The sequence below is a fragment of the Gambusia affinis genome, linkage group LG12 (assembly GCF_019740435.1).
Source record: "Gambusia affinis linkage group LG12, SWU_Gaff_1.0, whole genome shotgun sequence".
Taxonomy (NCBI): Eukaryota; Metazoa; Chordata; class Actinopteri; order Cyprinodontiformes; family Poeciliidae; genus Gambusia; species Gambusia affinis.
Genome location: NC_057879.1, coordinates 13,727,175 through 13,746,108, shown reverse-complemented (window position 1 = coordinate 13,746,108; position 18,934 = coordinate 13,727,175). Strand labels below are relative to the sequence as shown.

At 36.8% G+C, this 18,934-nt stretch overlaps 1 protein-coding gene across 2 annotated transcripts in view; it reads left to right on the top strand.

The window, feature by feature from the left end:
* Positions 1-18,934, top strand: part of tnr (tenascin R (restrictin, janusin)) — a 213,418-nt gene that overhangs the window by 79,225 nt on the left and 115,259 nt on the right. The window lies entirely within an intron of this gene.

Below are 18,934 nucleotides of genomic sequence, written 5' to 3'. Positions count from 1 at the left end.
TGAAAAGTCATGCACTCATGGGCATAGAAAGATGGAAGGATGTGAGACCTGCACAAGGTCAGTGTCACTGAGCCATGACAAAGATCCGATGTCGTAAATAATGAAAGCTCTGACCTTTTACAAGAGCAAGACAAGCCATTTATTAGCTTCGTCGATCCTATGTTCACTGTCTTCATCGAGGCTTTCTAATAGTAGGTACAAGCAATGAAAGGAAAATTGCGTTAGTCATTTTGCTTTTTGTCAACAGTGACACTTGTTCTTCTTGAAATAACTCTGTTGAATTGAAGCATACTAAATATACAATAAACTCTCTCTGGAAAAATTTATTTCTATTTCTTAAGGCCAAAAGTTTAGAGGTCAAATGCTTTGTTGTTCTTTCAAAAGAATGTCTCTATCAATAAAATATAAAATTTGCAAGTAATTTTCTGATCTCTACCATATTTGTAAAGCTTTTGACCCACTTATCCAATTATAATGAAATATATCACCTTACTGTTGCTGAAAAACAGTAACTTTATACTTTGAAACAAAGATAAAATTATTACCAAGAGGACATCTTCAGCTGTCTTTTACATCTTGTATTTGTAGTTTATACAGTCAACAGGGCTGGCATTATTACAAATTCACTCTAAGTTTTTCATAGATAATCCACATCATTACTCTGAGATGCCTTCCAGCATTTCCATAAGGTACAGTATAAATGATGACAAGCAGCATTGAAAGCTCAAAGGGGTAAAACAGAGCAACTGTGTAGTACATCTTCCAGCCTTACTATTATCTTTGAAGCCCTGTTCTCTTCTTCTCATAAACAACCCAAATGAACTGCAAACAAGTCTTTACATATCCTGAACAGTAGTTGTGTTTTTGTCGAGGTGTCTTTATGCAAATTCTGAAGCGTCACATTGGAAACTTATAGTTAAAAACATCCTTAGTGTCGCGAAAATGTTTCTAATTGTCACTTGAAGTGTTTTTTTTGTTGTTGTTTTTTTCTGAAAAAGAGATGGAAACACATTTCCCGAGTTCTGACATAATGAACTTTCTCTTTTACTCATGGGTCTGCGCGCCAAATTTGGAAAAATTTAACCGTCCAAACATCCTGCCCTGATGGGCCTGGGAGATTCACTCCAGTCTGGGATGGGAGTGGTGGAGCCAGGCCTGGTGTTAACAGAATATTTTCTGTCTTTTCGAGCAATTTGTAAAACGGTAAAATGTGTGGGCCATATGTCACCTTGACTGACTGTAATTCACACACCTGATTATTTGATGCAGACACACTGAGATTTTCAGCTTTTTGCACAGGTAACTAAGACAATCTAAAATAAAAATCCCATCTGAATAAAATCTTTAGAGCTGTTTGGCCTCACCCACATTTAAATTTCAGGTGGGGAACAATTTTTGGTACAGTTTGAGTTTTGATATGTATGTTTGTGTGTGTGCATTTACGCCATCAAAATGGCCTATTTTGTCAAAGGAGAAAACGTTACAATATGGTTTTGATGCTCGGGCCTGAAAGTTGTGGGAGTAGAGAATACATTGACAGTTTCTTTTGATTAAGGACCACTTGGAGCATCACATTAACCAATATGGCTGAGTCCATCTTGGCTTCTTCAAAGGTTTGTGTATTTCTTAAAGCTATTTAGAAAATTTGAAGTCCTCACTACTTCAGCATATGCTCTTAAAACCTCACCAAGCACTTAGTTTTTTTTTGTTTTTTTTTGTAGCTCAAGTCTTTTGATGCATTTTTTTATGTTAAATAAAAGGAAGAGAAAAGATGAATAGCGAGTCAGAGATCTTTATGCAACACGGCTGGGACCTGCACTCATTTCACAGCATTAGAAATATGACGCCGTGTGTTCGTGGCAGGAAAACACAATGCTATGTCCCCATAGGCCTTCCATTATATTGAAGGGTAAGACATATCGCTCCCGTATCACTCTTCAATAAAGACATTGTCCCCTGGGAAGCTGACACGGGAATGGCTTAATAAAAATACACTACAAGTAAAGTTTACAACCTCTCAATAAATCACTATAACTCCCTGTTTCAAACATACATTTCTTCATGGAATCGAAGAGGTTTGATTGCATTGCACATATGTCTTTACATTGAACAGGGTAAAGGAATGACAGCTCAAAATAAAACTGAAGAGAAAAATTGGAAGTGAAACTAAAATGAATTTAGAAATAACTCAACCAAGGTTAATGTTGACTTTTTTATTATTATTTTTTTTTTTACTTTTACTGTTTTTCAGTTTAATTTCTTTACCAGTTTGGTGTCCCAGTTTATGGAGGCCAACACTAGTGCTGACCAAGTTATCAACAAGTCAGTCCAGTGGGATAACAGAGAAATATAATGTGGTTACTGTGGTTGAAGGCCCAGCTCGACTCCAAATAGCCATTGCATAAGTTTTAGACAGAGAAAGATGGTAGCTGGTAAGCACTAATGTTCAATTTTGTACCTGAAACATTATTTATGATTGACAAAGTAGTTGCATCATCAAGCCATCTTAAATAATATTATTGAAACCATCTCCACCATGAGGGGTTTTAGTCTGAACCATAGATTCCTCCCTTTTTTTTTTTTTTACTTGTGACCAATCACTTTATTTTTAAGTATAAAAACATGTATGCATTGTGTTATTAACATTCGGAGCTTGTCTACCGGAGTCCTTCTGAAATTCAATGTGGAGAGACACCCTTTTATGATCTGTTCTCAGAACAAACGAACAGACTGAGTTTTTCAAACACAACATCTTTCAGCTGTCCTCTTTCTTCAACTGTATTGTATTCAGAGTGCAGTGAGAACTGTACACATTACGTGCCTCTCTTATCATCCATATGAGAAAGACCTTTTCTGTTGAACCTTGACATTTACTCTGGAGTTAATTAGCTCTGCTTCGTCTGAGACACAGCATGAGAGCTGTTGGGAGCAGAGTGGAAGAAATGTTTTCAATGCCAATATTTTAAACCATTGTTAATTTTCTAAAAAAAAAAAAAAAAAAAAAAAAAAAATATATATATATATATATATATATTTTTTTTTTATTAATTAGCATAGTATAAGATGCTCTAGTGTTCATTAAATTCATTTTTACAAGATCTAGCAAGAATACAAATAAAACCCGACAAACTACCTAGAAAAAAATTAAATGCATAATTCAAAACATACACATTTACACACACATAACCAGCCTTTTATATCGAAAAGAAGTAACATTTAAATTGAAATACTGTATTCTTAGTAGGTTTGCTGAAACAATAATTTCAGTATATCCTTGCTTGACAAATGTTCTCGTAAAAGGTCAGTTTTTCCATGCTAATAGTACCGTGAAGTTTTCTGCCACATCAAAGGACTGAACAATCAGTTTAGGATATTCGTTTTAGACTGAAGTTGCTTTTGTCTTAATAAAACAATTATATTATTTCTGGGGCAAGAACAAGTTTAAGCTAATCTTGCTATCAAAATGTTACTGTAGCTATATTTAATATTAAACTTTCAATAAATGACTTGTTATTTATTGACAAGTCATTGTCAATGACTTTCTTTTAAAACATTAAAAGAAAACTTTTAATGTTTTCTGGCATTAAAAGTTTTCAATTTCTTCAAAAGAGGGAGTTGTCTTGACTTTTATGTGGTGTAAACTATGCAGAATTTTACAAAAAGTCTGTTATCCATAGTTGTACCAAATAATTAATCTATTCATATTTATCTACTCATATATTGTGATCATTCATCTAACACTATTTATATGTGTAAGTTTGAGATTACAATATCAAGAATGAATGTGACAGCTCAGCATGTTCCTATCTTGTAAATGGATTGGACTGTGGGATCTCCTGATTAATAATGGACAGTCAGTGATATACAAAAATATTCCCAGATGCAAATATCTGCATTTGTTCAAAGCATTAAAATGCAATGGCTTTTATTGTTGCTCCCACATCCATGCCTCCTTTATTTATGCGTTTTGCTGTTTAGTCATCTTTTCTGGCATTTTGGACCCTCAATCTGCCATCTGTCCTCTGATTTCTGGTGTTTTTCTGTCCATCTTCTATATGTTTTTGCCCTTTTTAGGCCCGAGCAGCAAAGCGCTGCGAAGGCCTATTGTTTTTGTACTGTTTATTATTCTTCTTATTATTCTGCCCCCCCAAAGAGGGGCCTTTTTGGGGGATTTATCATATTCAAAAACTCACCAAACTTGGCGGAAGCATAGAGACTGGTGAAAAATTTTGAATTTTAAGGTCGTTGCAAAAATCGCAAAAAAAATGGCTCAAGAGCGCCACCTAGGAATTTTCAAAAGACCCTTTTCTATTCACTTACTTTGTCGTAGAGACTTGAAATTTGGTACAGTTGTAGAGCTCCCCAAGACGCTCAGAATTTACAATTATTGTCATAGTGCAAGTATCACAGGAAGTCGGCCATTTTGGATCGAAGGTCACATTTTGACCCCATTTTGGCCGTTTACAGCATTGGTATTTGATCGAACTCCTCCTAGGGATTTTGATTGATTGGCTTCAAACTTGGTGAGTCTGATCAGAAGGCATGGCCGATTAAAAGTTATCAAAACGGTGAGTTTTTGAGTATGCTGAAGGGGGGTTAGGAGGGGTCAAAGTTCACCTACTCGCCACGAAATTCAAAACAGTTATAACTCCTACACTAAAACTCTCAGAGGAACCAAACTTTCAGTGATTGAGCATCATGGGTTGACCTAAAATACCCTGGGGTCAAATGATGACATCACTAAGGCCACGCCCCCTGAGAACAGGAAGTGTCATATTTTACTGGGAACGGTCCCTATATTACACCTTTGACCTAATCAACATGAAACTGTGTTAACAGACAGGAAACATGTTGCTGTATTCAAGATTCCAGCCCCGACCGGCTTTGATGGAGCAGGTGGGCGTGGCGGCGTGGCGAAGTGACCTCTGACGCCGCTGTCATTCGTTTGGCTCTGAATTCCACAATTTTGGGGCGAGCTGCTCCAAACTCATTAGGATGGATCTTTATCCACCCCAAGACAGGAATCCATAATAAAATTTGGTGGGCGTGGCCTAATTTCTCTATAGCGCCCCCTAGAAAATTTTAAATGATCAGCCCCAAGCTATGGTTTAACCTAGAATTATGAAACTTGGCACACATTTGTATCTTGTCAGGACGTACAAAAAAGTCTCTTGGAGCCATGGTCTCAACCCAACAGGAAGTCGGCCATTTTGGAATAAAGTTCCAAAATTGACCCCATTTTTGATGTTTACAGCCTTCGTATTTGATCGAACTTCTCCTACAGTTTTTCAGATACAGACTTCAAAATCGCTCAGCACACACGTGAGGCATCAAAGGTGAAAAGTTATCAAAGGAATTGTCGTACTTCAAAGTATGTGGGCGTGGCTATGTGTCAAACTTTGACTATTCGCCATGAAACTCAAAACAGTTATAACTCCTACATTAAAACTGTCAGAGGAAGCAAACTTTCAGTGATTGATTATCCTGGGTTGACCTAAAAGACCCTGTGGTCAAATGATGACATCACTCAAGCCACGCCCCCTGAGAACAGGAAGTGTCATGTTTTACTGGGAACGGTCGCTATCTTACACCTTTGACCTAATCAACTTGAAAGTTTTTCCAGACACAGAAGACATTCTGGTGTATTTTGGATTCCAGCCCCGACCGGCTTTGATGGAGCAGGTGGGCGTGGCGGCGTGGCGAAGTGACCTCTAACGCCGCTGTCATTCGTTTAGCTCTGAATTCCACAGTTTTGGGCAAAGCTGTTCCAAACTCACTAGGATGGATCCTTATCCACTCCCCGAAAGAAATCCATAATAAAATTTGGTGGGCGTGGCCTAATGTATTTATGGCGCCGGCTAGAAAATTTTAAATGATCAGCCCCAAGACATGCTTTAACCTAGAATTACCAAACTTGGTACATATGTGTATCTTTTCAGGACGAACAAAAAAGTCTCTTGGAGCCATATTCTAAATTCAACGGATTTTCTGTAATTTTAGATTTTTTAGAAAAAAAAAATATGTTATTCCCATTAAGTCCTCTTGGTGTCACTGTTACTCCACACATGAATAAGGCGAGAATTACACAGTATGAGAGAGGTGCTGTAATGGCGATATTAACCACTTGGTGTCACTATCACGCCATACATGACTATGTGTACATTTTTACCACTGCAATTCCCAAAGATGCATCTGTGTATTTTGTAGTTCCACAGTTACGTTGTTTTCGATACTTCTGCTGGCTCGTTGGGATAAAAATAGCCTCCACGGATAACATTAACGATCAAGCCTTCGTTAATCCCGTCTGCATGTGCGTTTTTATTATGTAAGTATACATTTCCATCTCCTATATTTGCGTTTATATCACTTATTAGCACTAGAGAACTGAATATGACGGTTGACAGTCAAGCTAACGCAGCTAAGCTATCGAAGTGCACCAAAGCATGCATGATTTAACGGAGAGAGCAGCGCCTGCAGCTGTACGGCTGCTTATTAATTTTCCCTGAAGTAAAAAAAAGAAGAATTTCTGATATTTTTATTTTTGAATCATCTTTATAATTAAGAAAATTGTGGAAACATTGTTTCAAAACATCTTGTACGTAGCGCATGCCAAAGCTTAAATCTTATTTCTCAGTTCGGTTTTCGCACGCCCCCACCCCTCCTCCCCCTCCGCCGCCCACACTTACGTAGCAATGGCTGGCTCGTTGGGATAAAAATAGCCTCCACGGATAACATTCACGATCAATCAAGCCGTCATGATATGTGTGCAGTTCGATCTTTATAACGCACGCACGCACGCAATACCCCGTTCCCCCCCTAATATGACGGTTGACAGTCAAGCTAAGCTGTCGGACCTAACGAATAGGAGACAGATGTCATGGGTATTAGCGGTGAGATGTCCTGTTGTTGCATTCCAACTTATCAACGTGTTTGCTGCAGAGATGTGGATTCTGGTGAGTCTGATATGCTAAACAATTTCTTGCTCATTTAATGGAAGCCACATTATTTTGTTTGAACCGTACATGGGCTGCACACTCAAAGCTGTGGAGTTTAGTACTTTCAAAATATCCTTACAGTTAAAAGTTTGCCTGGCAAACCTATTAAACGATATTACCTCAAAGGTGTTGACAGGAAGTGAATTTTATTTATTAGACAATAAAATAAACTGGTCCAAAAAACGTGAAAACAGCCACGAATGAACGTGTCCGTAGTTGCTAAGAATTATAATGGAAACTTAACGGCACTATAATTATTAATATTGAGATAAGTGTCACAAATATGAGCAGGAGGAGCGCTGAGCTATGATATTAAACGCAGGGCCGTAACGCAGAACCTGGAGGCGGGGGGTGGGGTGTGGGGCTTTAAAGTAATTCTTAGAGTTTTCCACACAGCAGTGGACCACATAAATTACTCACGTTTTTATTTTTTGGACAATCTCCTCTTCAGTTCAACCTTATCAGTGGATACACATTGTTGATGTTACCATTATAAAATAGCTTACAATTAAGAATTGGCAAAGCTCAATGTGATTTTCACAGTAGACGGAGCTCAGAGGAACCAAACTTTCAGTGATTAATCGTCATGTGGTCAAATGATGACATCACTAAGGTTAAACTGTCACACTTAAAGTAAATATTTGTTGTATTTAACATATTTCAGGTAAGAAGTGAACATGTAATGAAATTGATCCTGTCCTCCAATTTTATGTAATTGAACATTACAGCTAACAAATGTGATGATAATGTGAGGTAATACATTTTATGAATTTTTTTTTATATAGAGTATATTTTTTAAATACAAAATTAGTTAAATAAAAAAGGGGTCAAATGTAATAAAGATGAATGTGCTTCATCTATACTCTCTAGTAGAACAATTTCACCTTGATTTTGAGTTAATGGGCCACACGATTTGGAAGCTATTGTAGAAATCATATTATTTAATATTAAAATTATTTATCCAACCATCTTCTTACAGCAGGGGTGTCAAACTCCAGTCCTCAAGGGCCGCTGTCCTGCAACTTTTAGATGACATCTGTCAATGCTGGCTGAACAGTGTGGGCGTGGCCAAATTGCAAATGTCAGACCCTCGCCATATTCATACGATTGTCTTTAAATCACACATGGATGATCCGATTGGCACCAAACTTGAAATGTAAGACCTGTGGTAACCTTTAAAGAGCTGAAATGTTTTGAAATGTAATTTGACTCCACTGCGCCCCCTAGGTTAATCCATCTGCTATATCTCCGCCGTAAATGGACCGATCTGCGCCAGATTTTTTGTGAGTCGTCGGGGAGCGCTGCCGAACGCATTCACGTGTGTCGTCTGGCGGGCGATTGGGCGGGGAAGGTTCGCGACGGCTCCCGCTGCGGCGAGCGGGCGCCGGCTCTGGAAACGGCGCGAGAGCTTCCGCGGCGGCTGGAACTCCGCGGTGGCCAGTGAGCCGGAGCAGCGCTTGCTGCGAGGGCCGCACGAGGCTGCTTGCAGCTTTAATTCTTTTTTATTTCTTTCATACGTGGGACCTCTTTCTTCGAACTTGTTTTGTCACCACTTTCTGTTAAAATTGCAGTAATTTTCATGTTCATTTTTTACTACAGAGTTCACTTTAAATGTTAAATGGACAAATACAAGCAGTTCATGAATAATCTTTTTCTTCCACATTCTCCATCCTTGTCTTTTTCCTTTCTTGTGATCAGCCCTTGTCCACATTTATCCGAATCCACTGCACTTACTCATGCCTACACACACACACACACACGCCCACGCGTGCACACACACTCACACTTACACACTTTCTAAATGTTGAATTAATTCCTTCATTGTCCTTGCTCACTGCTGGTGGTCTTTTATCTGTGGGGTTTGTGGAAAGGTGACTTGATGGCTTCCCGTCATTAAAACCTCATCATCTAAGATGACACAGTCCACTGTTATTGACTTTCATGTTTTCCCCAGAAGGCTTGCACCCATAAAATCCCATTGGCAGATGACTGTTCATCTGTGATTTCATTAAAAGTCTCTTATATACATAAGTACATCTGAATACAGACAGAATTCTGTTATACATTCTGAATTATGCATTTCCCTGCATGAGCTATCTGAGTGCACATAGGGATTTTAATGCATATTCTTTTTATTCATTGGAAAGAGGAAGGACATTACTGTGTAATGGGTTTCCTGAAAAGCATTAAAGACAGGGGAACATAGCAAACATGAAGACTTTAGAGGAAATCATGGACATGTCTGATTGGATAATTTCGACTGAAGTCAAGTCGTTTTGTCCACTTCTGAGCAGAGGCATTTCTAAAGGTCACATCAATAATTTTCCGGCTTCTTTGGCTGGTCATTAATCATTTGGTCTTACGTCTGTCATCATATGGGGCTAATGAGATCTACATAGATCCTTTTTCCTCTGTTGGTTTGGCAACTTGCCTAATTTCTGAAATAAAAGGAGAAAAAAAACACTCATTAAGCTTGTATTGCTCTCAGAGGATTCACGTATGACCTGGTTGTGCTGATGTTTTTCACCTGTCATTTAGTTGAATGGTTTAGCCCCACGCATGTGGGTGGTATATGGACATTTTTAAGTATACCGTGAATCACTGAAGGTCATAAAAGCTTTACGAACATCCACTGTTGTCAATACTTTCAACTTGTTCAATAAAATCTTATTTTAAGAACATAAATCTTGTACTGCAGTAAATAATTAATGTTCCCAGCACACAGCAGAAGAATGCATAACTAATTTAACAAATTAACAATGAGCTATGTAACCTTTTTCCATTTTCCATCTGATAAGTCACAGTTTAACATAGTGGTAGTTTCAGATAAATGAAAATAAAGTTCTACCCATAAAGACCATAAAATATTTTGGTTTAGATATAGGAATGTATTTCATAGTAGTTCTTGTTTATTTTTTTTTAAAGTTCTCTAGATGTTTAAACATCACATACCTCAATGAAGTTCTTCATCAATAATCATCTTGTTTAAATCAATAGAACTAACTTTATGCAGATTAAAGACATAAAACTTACATTTAATGCATGGTGTTGCACATAAAGTAGGAATAAAAATATTTTATTCCTCATGAAATTGTTGTGATAATTAGATTAATTCTCGACAGATGTTAATGTGCACATAGTCTGAAAATATCTCTTCCAAAAATATTAGTGTAAATTAAACCATAATAACAAGTAGTATATATCTTAGAAATGTTTTTCCAACTTTGTAGGTGTACGTCTGGGACTATTTTTAACATATTGATCTATTGTTGCATCCATTCATCATCGTCTTCATCATAGCTGATATCAACTACATGGAGGTAACAGTTCATGAACAGAACAAAACATGCAACAAACATCACTCTCTCCACACAGAAAGTATATATAGTCTCTCCTGTGAGTTATCAGTCTGCCCCCTGGTTTTTCTCTCAGAAAAAATCAACCTAGGGAGGGACCTGGGAAAAATCCCTATCAGATGACAAAACCACCTTAAACCTCTACGATATCTAAAAGAAACCCATACGTGAGGGTTGGAACATAGACAGACTATAAATCTAGCCATCTTCCACTTCATTCTACCTACACTTGTGAAAAAGACACCTAAATAGTTGATATCTTCAGCCTTAGGCAAAGACTAACCCCCAGCGTGAGGTGAGCAGTTCCCATGATTTTGGTTGTAAAATAAGTTTGCAGACTGGTGAACTGCTCCAGTGCAGGTGGAAGGCCATGGTTTGAAGATGGCAAAATAACTACATCTTCTTCCAAATGCCAAAAAAAAAAGGATATTTAAGTTCCCAAAACACACACCCTCCCATACGCCAAAGACATGTAAATTAAATTTCTTATACTAGCAGTTTTCATGGATCAAGTCTTGAAAATGCATTTACACTTCATAAGTGAGCAAGTATTCTGCATGTAATCTCTGGACTATATTTATATTATGTTCATCTTGTATAGAAACTGTTAATTCATTGGTGTAATAAAAAACTATTTCTTAATTTGACTACACACATGCCATGCTGTCCAGAAGGGGTTTTATAAATTTCATTTGATCTGCCTCTCTTTATTCACACGGACACCTTTTGTAAGTCAGTTGTTTTTGTGACTTCATGTTTTTCTTTTTATTATGGAGATTTAAAAGCTCCTATTATTATTCACACACAGTTCTTCTTTGTGAAGGGGACAAATCAAAAAGCTTTGACTCAAGCTGCTCCAAGAAAGCCAGTGGCTTTGCTTTATTAGGCAACAGTAGAACACAGAAGTGTGAGTCATCGTTCATCCATAAACAATAATTTAGTAAAATCAAAGCAACTAATGTTTGAGTTTGAAAACAGGGTTTTTAAGAAGTCAAGAAACAGTAATGGAAATTGCTGCCTGTATGTTTATTGGATGATTGAGAAGCTGTTGTTTTGCCTTCACTTCTTTCTCTTCATTTTTAAAAATATGATCATTTTTGTGCTTCATATGCACAAATGTATTTATTTAGGATTGTGGCTAAAATAGCAATGGTTCAATTGCTTTGACAGATTCAGACAACTTTAGTGTTGCGATTAAACAGCCTACTTGTTGAAAATCACGTTGGTACAGGGTTTTGGCCGGGTTTTACCGGCTGTTTTGACACATTCAACTTTTTTTCTCTTCAAGATTTACAATATAAAATCCTTTTTGCATAAATTTACTTTAGAAATTGCATTGAGCAAACACTGACCATAGAAGATTTTGAAGCAGTTCATTTAGATTATGCTCCAATTAGCTCCAATAAACAACCATCCATTATCATCCATCGAAATGCACTTTACAAGAAAAACATGACCAGTTTTGGAGAATATTCAGATGTATCCAAACCAAAAGCTTTACAGGATTATCCTCATTTATGCATTAAAGCCTTCTGTACTGCATTTAATAAATGTGAAAGTTGTTGGTTTTGATGAGTTTAAGAAACAGGGGTAAAAAAACCAAAGCCTTTCACTTTTTGACTTGGAAATCACTGATCAATTAAAAAAAAATTGATCACTGGCTTATAAATTAGTGCATCGTAATCTTTAATTGGTAAATAATATTTTTTGTCAGAGTGTAGCATCACCGAGTGATGCAAGATGTGACACTGGTTTTGAAAGCCTCTCTGTGCTAACTTGTGTGTTACTTTGACAACTAGTCAATATATGGAACTGATATTTAAAATGCTGATCTATTTCATCTTTGTAGAGTAACTTGTATTTCCTAAGGGAACAAACTGCCTGTAGACAAAGCATAATGACATTTTTTTCTTTTAGTTGTTTAAATAGGTCCAGTCAAGTCAGTGTTTATTTAATCACTACTCTGACCACAACATCTTGTACAGCTGGAGAAAGTGTGGAAAAAAACCCATGTTCTTGAAATTCATCTTCTCCAGCTCTCAGGGTGATGCCATAAAGTCACAACTTGATTTATTCTACTTCCTTTAGACATATCTAAGAATTATGCCTCATTTTAAGAAATCCCTAGAGGTACTTATTCATATTCTCCATATGATTGGACCATCAATACTCGGGGTAAGTGAAGGTCATTCTGACAGTTTAATGGATTGGCAGGCCTGCCTTTCTTACTGCTGCTCTCTAAAGCTGATTTCCTCAACATCTCCGGTCACATTGTATCAAGACAGATGGTCAGTTTAAAAGACAGCAAATGCAGTCAAAGAAGCATCAGTCAGAATGCGACCACCTTTTTCCCCAGTTGGCTGTTGATTATGTAAACTAGCTTTTATTGACCACAGAGCCCTTCTTCTAGAAAAATATGTGTCCAAGTGTGGGGAACAAGGAAGTGATGCAAAAATGACTCTCGTCATTCAAGTTGTTGACAGATGCCTAGTGTGACCTACATGTGATTTCATGCAAATATATTATAAAAGCTGGATCTGGCCTGGCAGCATATCACATCTCCACTTGACAAATCTTTTTTTTTTTCTTTTTTTTTTCTTTTTTCACTGTCTTGGGCATTAGCTCTAAAATGTATTATATGTTTTACAAAGGATGCCAGTTCTTTTAAGTACTGGAAACATCTACTAACTAATTCATAGCCTGAAAAACAAAACACCACATCTCTGGGCTGTGATTTCTGTACTATTAGATTAATATTTTATATTTTTCCACAGCCATCTTTGATATTAATGAACTTTCAGTGGGTGCCTACGCTGCTTGCCTGCTAAGATGACATATCTGTCTGCCCACCTGTTATGAATATTTATAACATGTGAGTGGGCAAAGGTTAAAGAGATACATTTTGCTGTTGGCTCATGTTCTGCTCCTTGACTGGTACTCAAAGGAAAGTCAGTGTCCATGGTATTGAAGTTGTCATCCAGGGTTTTTCTAGGGTTTTGGTGATCTTTTTGTGCTTCCTTTTTTGTGACTTATTCAGTTCTAGAGATTCTAATAATGTCAGTATGACTAGTTGAGAGGATAATTGTGATTGCTATTGCAATGGCTAGTTCATAGGATGCATGACCCTGACCTTTCCCAAACAAAAAAGTCAGTCAGAGAAGTCAGATAGAACAAGAGAATAAGGAAGCCTTATTGACCTTGACCTGCAAACAAAGCTTGCAACAAATCATTTTTTGAGGTCTAGAAAAATAGCTTGTGACAAAATGTGCTTCTGCCATAAGTACTACCATACCTCACTTTTGTGAGGTTTTTTATTTTTAACCCTGTTTGTCTTGCTGTTCAGGCTTTTTTTCCCCCTTCAAACTCTACTCATACTAAATACTTTAAATAAAAATGACTTTAACAAATGTCTGAGGAAAAGTAATACATTTACTTATTGGGTGAGAACAAAATCAAAAGAATCTGTCAAATCTGATCTTGCTAACAGCTCATTATAACTGACTGTTAAAAGTTCTCTTCTGTAGATGTTACTACAGCAGGTTGTCACTACTTGTGACTGTTTCCCGATAAAGACAAGAAAGGGTTGATTGAGCTATAGGTGTGAAGTTGTGGATTGTTATGCAATAAGGATTTAATAGAACTCAGCACCGATGGTCTTGCCATTTGGCTTTTGTAAAGGCAGCCTTGATCTTGATAAGTTCTGGGTCGGGGAAATAACACAAAGATTAGTTCCAAGCATTAGCCCCTGCTGTTTTATGACAATGTAACGGTATGTCTTTGTGAGACCAGCTGACCAATCTTCTGATAACGCTATTTATGTAATCAAAAGAAAAATAGCGGTAAGGATCACATTTTTAAATTTTCTATTGCAATACATGTGATTATGTTTTTGGTTTGTATAAATGTGAATATATGAGTACGGAGTCTTACAAAAGCAATAATACCCTCCGAGCTTTTTTATCCTGCTTCTTCGACTTGAGCTTGGTTTTGCCAAGAATGTCACATTTGTGACAAAAAAAGTCACAAAAAGAGTGACTACTTTTATTATTGTTGTTATTATTATTATTATTATTATTATTATTATTATTATTATTATTATTATTATTATTATTATTATTATTATTATTTATTATTATTTATTATAAGCTTTTTTTTTTCAATTTAAGTGAATGTGCCAATTTAAAACCATGGGATTTTCCATACCTAGAGTAGATCTGTAACTCTTTCTTTGGACAGCAGAATGGTACAACAGGGCAGTATTTTTTTCATTTATTTATTTTTTTTAACTTTCTAAACATTTTGTCTTTCTTTCTGGCTTCTTTACTCATTTAATCAGCAGCTGTCCATTCACTGTAAGCCTTTGAAGATGTAAGTTATAAATCAACTAATCAATGGTACCAAAGCTGGTCCCTGAACAATATTGGAGGAAAGTAGCCTGGATAGTTCTCATTGATTTGGCTTTACAAATCGTTTTTTTTTTTTTTTCTCGAGAACGACTGACCTTGAAAGACAAGAAGGTTTTTATTTGTCGCTGGACACAAAACTGTTATTCTGCTTCTTTTTTTGTTCTTTTTTGCTCACGTACTTTTATGGCACCTTTGAGGTTTATACAGTGTCTTTTCATCATTGTAACTTCCACCCATGAGCTTTTATTCCTTTTGTCACTCAGAAAGTAGAAGAGATGAAGCTTATTTCTTGCTCCCTCATAATGAAGTAACATTAAGCACGTCCGTTATCCTGAGGCGAGTTCCCTTTAAATCAGCTCTGCAAAAGGAAGTTCCTGGCACTGATATCTCATCAGGGACAAGACGATGAAAAGATCGAAAGTGTTAAAAAAGAGCCTATTTTAATTAAAGCTGCAGATTTACTTGCCTATCTGGGTTTAAAGCCAGGGCTAGGACCAGTGGGAGCCAAAGTGTTGGTTGTAAAAATAAGTCATGCCAGGCAGGCGTAGAAAAGAGCCTCATGAGGGACAGCCAGGGCAATTAAGGTGGACACTGTGACTGTTCTGTAATTAGGATAAATAGCAGCAAAAAAGTGCAGTTGAGAAAATACACGTAGTATTATCTGCTACAGTGATAGCTTCATCATGTCAATTCATATATTTAATTAGGTCACTGTCAGTTTGTTCGTGTTTTCAGAGATCAGAATATTTGATATTTTTATATTTTGAAAACTTAGAACTCTTATAAATAGTTTGAGTTTTGCTCTCCTGTACATGTTTATGTGATTGATCAGGTTAACAGAGATATCTCCATCCTACAGAGAGCTTTGACTTTTGTGCCATTTCCAAAATAAAATAAAGCATTAGGTATGGTTTGTCTTTTCTCTGTATAATATACATGCAAGGACATGAGCATGAAATAAAAGCTGGACAATGCTTTGCAGAGTTTTTGGCACCTATCAGACACACAGCATACATGTAAACAATGCAACCTGAAGGATCTGCTGTGACAGATTTGAATACTCATGAGAAGCCAAAGGAGGTCTATTCTCTGGCTGTAGATGCAAGGATGTCACTGTTCTTTCCATTTCCAACTGCTGCAATGGTGTGAATATCAACATCTCATTTGTGATTGTTATTTTTGTTTCCCCCCCCCATCTCATTTTCTTGTTCTGTTGCTTATTCTCTAAAACCGTCATATTCCTTCAGGTAGCCAGAGAAAGGAAGTAATAGCGCACTCACGTTTTTTGCAGTCAGCAGAGAGGAGAGAGTACAATGACTTAATTAATTTCCTTGATTTTTATTCTACACTTAATCACACTGACTAACCATGACTATATGTTTTCCTTTTACCATAATTCAACCCCAGTTAAAGTTTAATCATATTTCACCTTCTTCCACTTCTGTGTATATTTAGTTGTTTGTGGTTTGCTTACCCTGATTATGTCACAAGATGGTGCTGCCGTTTGACCCAGTAACTAAAGACTAAAAAACAGCAATACTCTGCATTTATAGTATTTTGTGAGACATATTTATTATTAAAAGCTTTTGTGTACACAGTATGAAACCACAATAGTTTGTTTTTCTTAAGTCATGTGAGTAGTTTTATTGTGTCAATGACACTTTAAGGCTTCTCCACTACTGCAACTCCCATGGTGCATTTTTTATCTGCAGTGTCCAGGACTCACCGGACTATGGCTGTGTGCTTAGTTTACACAGAATGGCCACAATACAGTATTAGGTGCAACTGTTAAATTGCTTGTAAACACAATAACAAATCGACAAATGTTATTGCTACCTCTTCTTGCAATTAGGCACCTACTCTAGCGACAGAATATTATAAACTCTTGTGGTTAGTTGTCAATATCCTGTTGACTACCATGTATGTGTGTATTACCTGCTAAAGGAAAGCATTTGACCTAGACGCCAAAAATGCAAAGTAGCAATAGGAAAGTGAGCTTGAGACCCAATAAGTTCATCATCGATGAGATTTACTAATATTACAAGATGGGTGGTCACAACTTTGAGGTAGAATATTTTTTTTATGGTCGAACATCAACCACCGTACCCAATTCCCTCATGGCCTTCCTCTCACCGAAGGTATAATCTGTTGTGACAGAAAATGTGACTGAATGCAGGGAAAGTTTGCACTGTCAGATCCTTTACACTCTCCGTGTAAAGGAATTTATAATTTATGATCACCATCTGTAAGTTCCAGTGTTTGTCTTTGTCTCCCCTAAAGCTCTGGTGGGCACGCTACAGTTTTTGAACTCAGCTGAAAAAAATGAGGGCACTTAGTTTGATAAATTTAAGAGAACAGTTATATAAAAGCTATACACCAGTGCACACACACATGGCAAAAGTAAAGTGAATTTTACTTTTGCGGTTCTGTGTAGTGGTTCAGCGACACATAACCCCTTTGCAAAGCAAACAAGGACCTAGTCAGTGCATATTATCTCTTCTGGCTCTTATTTTTGATAACTTCTGTGGCTTTGTACCACTGACTCCCTGTGCTAGGTTGTTTTCCATTTCTCATATTTTAGCTTACAAAATGGACTGCCTCTGTCAACTGAAATAATTTGTCATTCACTGAGACACCTTTATGCTGCAGCAATTGCATCATTTTCAAAAAGCAATCGGAGTCTGCCTTTCCTGATTCATTTAGTTATTGTAATAAATTTTCAGTTATTGGACATGCTGGACTGTCCAATGACTGAACATTGTTACAGGTGCCTTTGTATCATATGGACACCTATTGACTATAAAAATGTCAGTATTTATATTTTCAAAACCCAGAAATACAGCACTGCAAATCAGCATTTGCCCCTTATTGTTTTGGCTTTTTATGGCTTTACTGCTACTTATCATCAGGAAAATTGCAATTTAATTTCTTAAACTAGAAATATATCAAAACCTCCCTCGCTATATGGGAACAAAGTCACTGCTCCTTTTGCTACAACAAGATTTAACTTTGATTCTCGACAATTTTTTGTTCAGTTTCATTTGCCAATCACATCACACCCGAATTTACATAATTAGAAATTTACTTAAATAGCCCATGAATGACACCATGAAGTAGGCTACAAGATGTTAAAATATACCACATCATTATCTGATCTCAAGAAATTTTAAACGGTTGATAAACTAACTTGCATTTATTATTACTATTACTAAGGCTTTGAGACTCCAGCAAATCACAGTAAGAGCCATTATCCATAAACAAAACTAGAAAAGTTGTGAAACCTCCTACCTCACAAAGGAATGTTGAAAAAAAAAAATCTAAAAAGTAGTTAAACCTCAGTTAAGCTCTATGTTCCTGATTGGTCAATAATGAATATGGCATTTGTGGCAGATTTTTAGGGTAAAACTCACCTCTCACCAAGAAGAAGAGTTGATAATTCACAAGACTTATGGGAAAGTGTCCTCTCAACTGATGAGACAACAGTGTGACATTTTGGAAGGTGTGTGTAATGCGGATTAACACTAAATCTCCTTGTTGTTTCTGATTATCTATCAAAGAATGGTCGAAAGGGAAAAAAAGATCAATTCCACACCTTCTCTCTTATGGCTAGGAAATCTTGCCCCAGTGCTGTGATTGTTCCACAGCATTCTCTTTCTCTCTTGCAGACACTTAGACATTTATGTCTGCAACATTTAAGTGTTCTAAAAATGAAATTTTCTAAATGATGATACTTTCCTGTTATAGGCCAGAACTCTGACTGAACCCTGGCATGAGTCTAGATATTCAACCAGAGAGTGATAATTCAGCATAGTTTTCAGTTTGTTTATACACATGTTGTGAACAGTAAATCAGTGCATAAAGCTCTGTGCAATAGTAAATCATTGCTTAAGGGTCAGAGTAGCAGGACAATGTAATTAGCATCATGTCAAGAGGCAATGAGAGGAGTGCTACAAATAACCTGGGTTAAATGGTTGATACTTCATCTCCAGCACTTAAAGCACACCTACACTTTCTGTCTCTGTCAAAAATCTCCATGTCTTTGTTTCACTCTAGATTCCTTCACATTTTCTGAATGCTAATTCACTTTTTTGCTTTCCAAGTATCTGTGTTTGGAAGGTTTACTAAGAAGAGTTCTTTCAGCAATCTGTATTAAATATTTGATTTCATTATATAAATT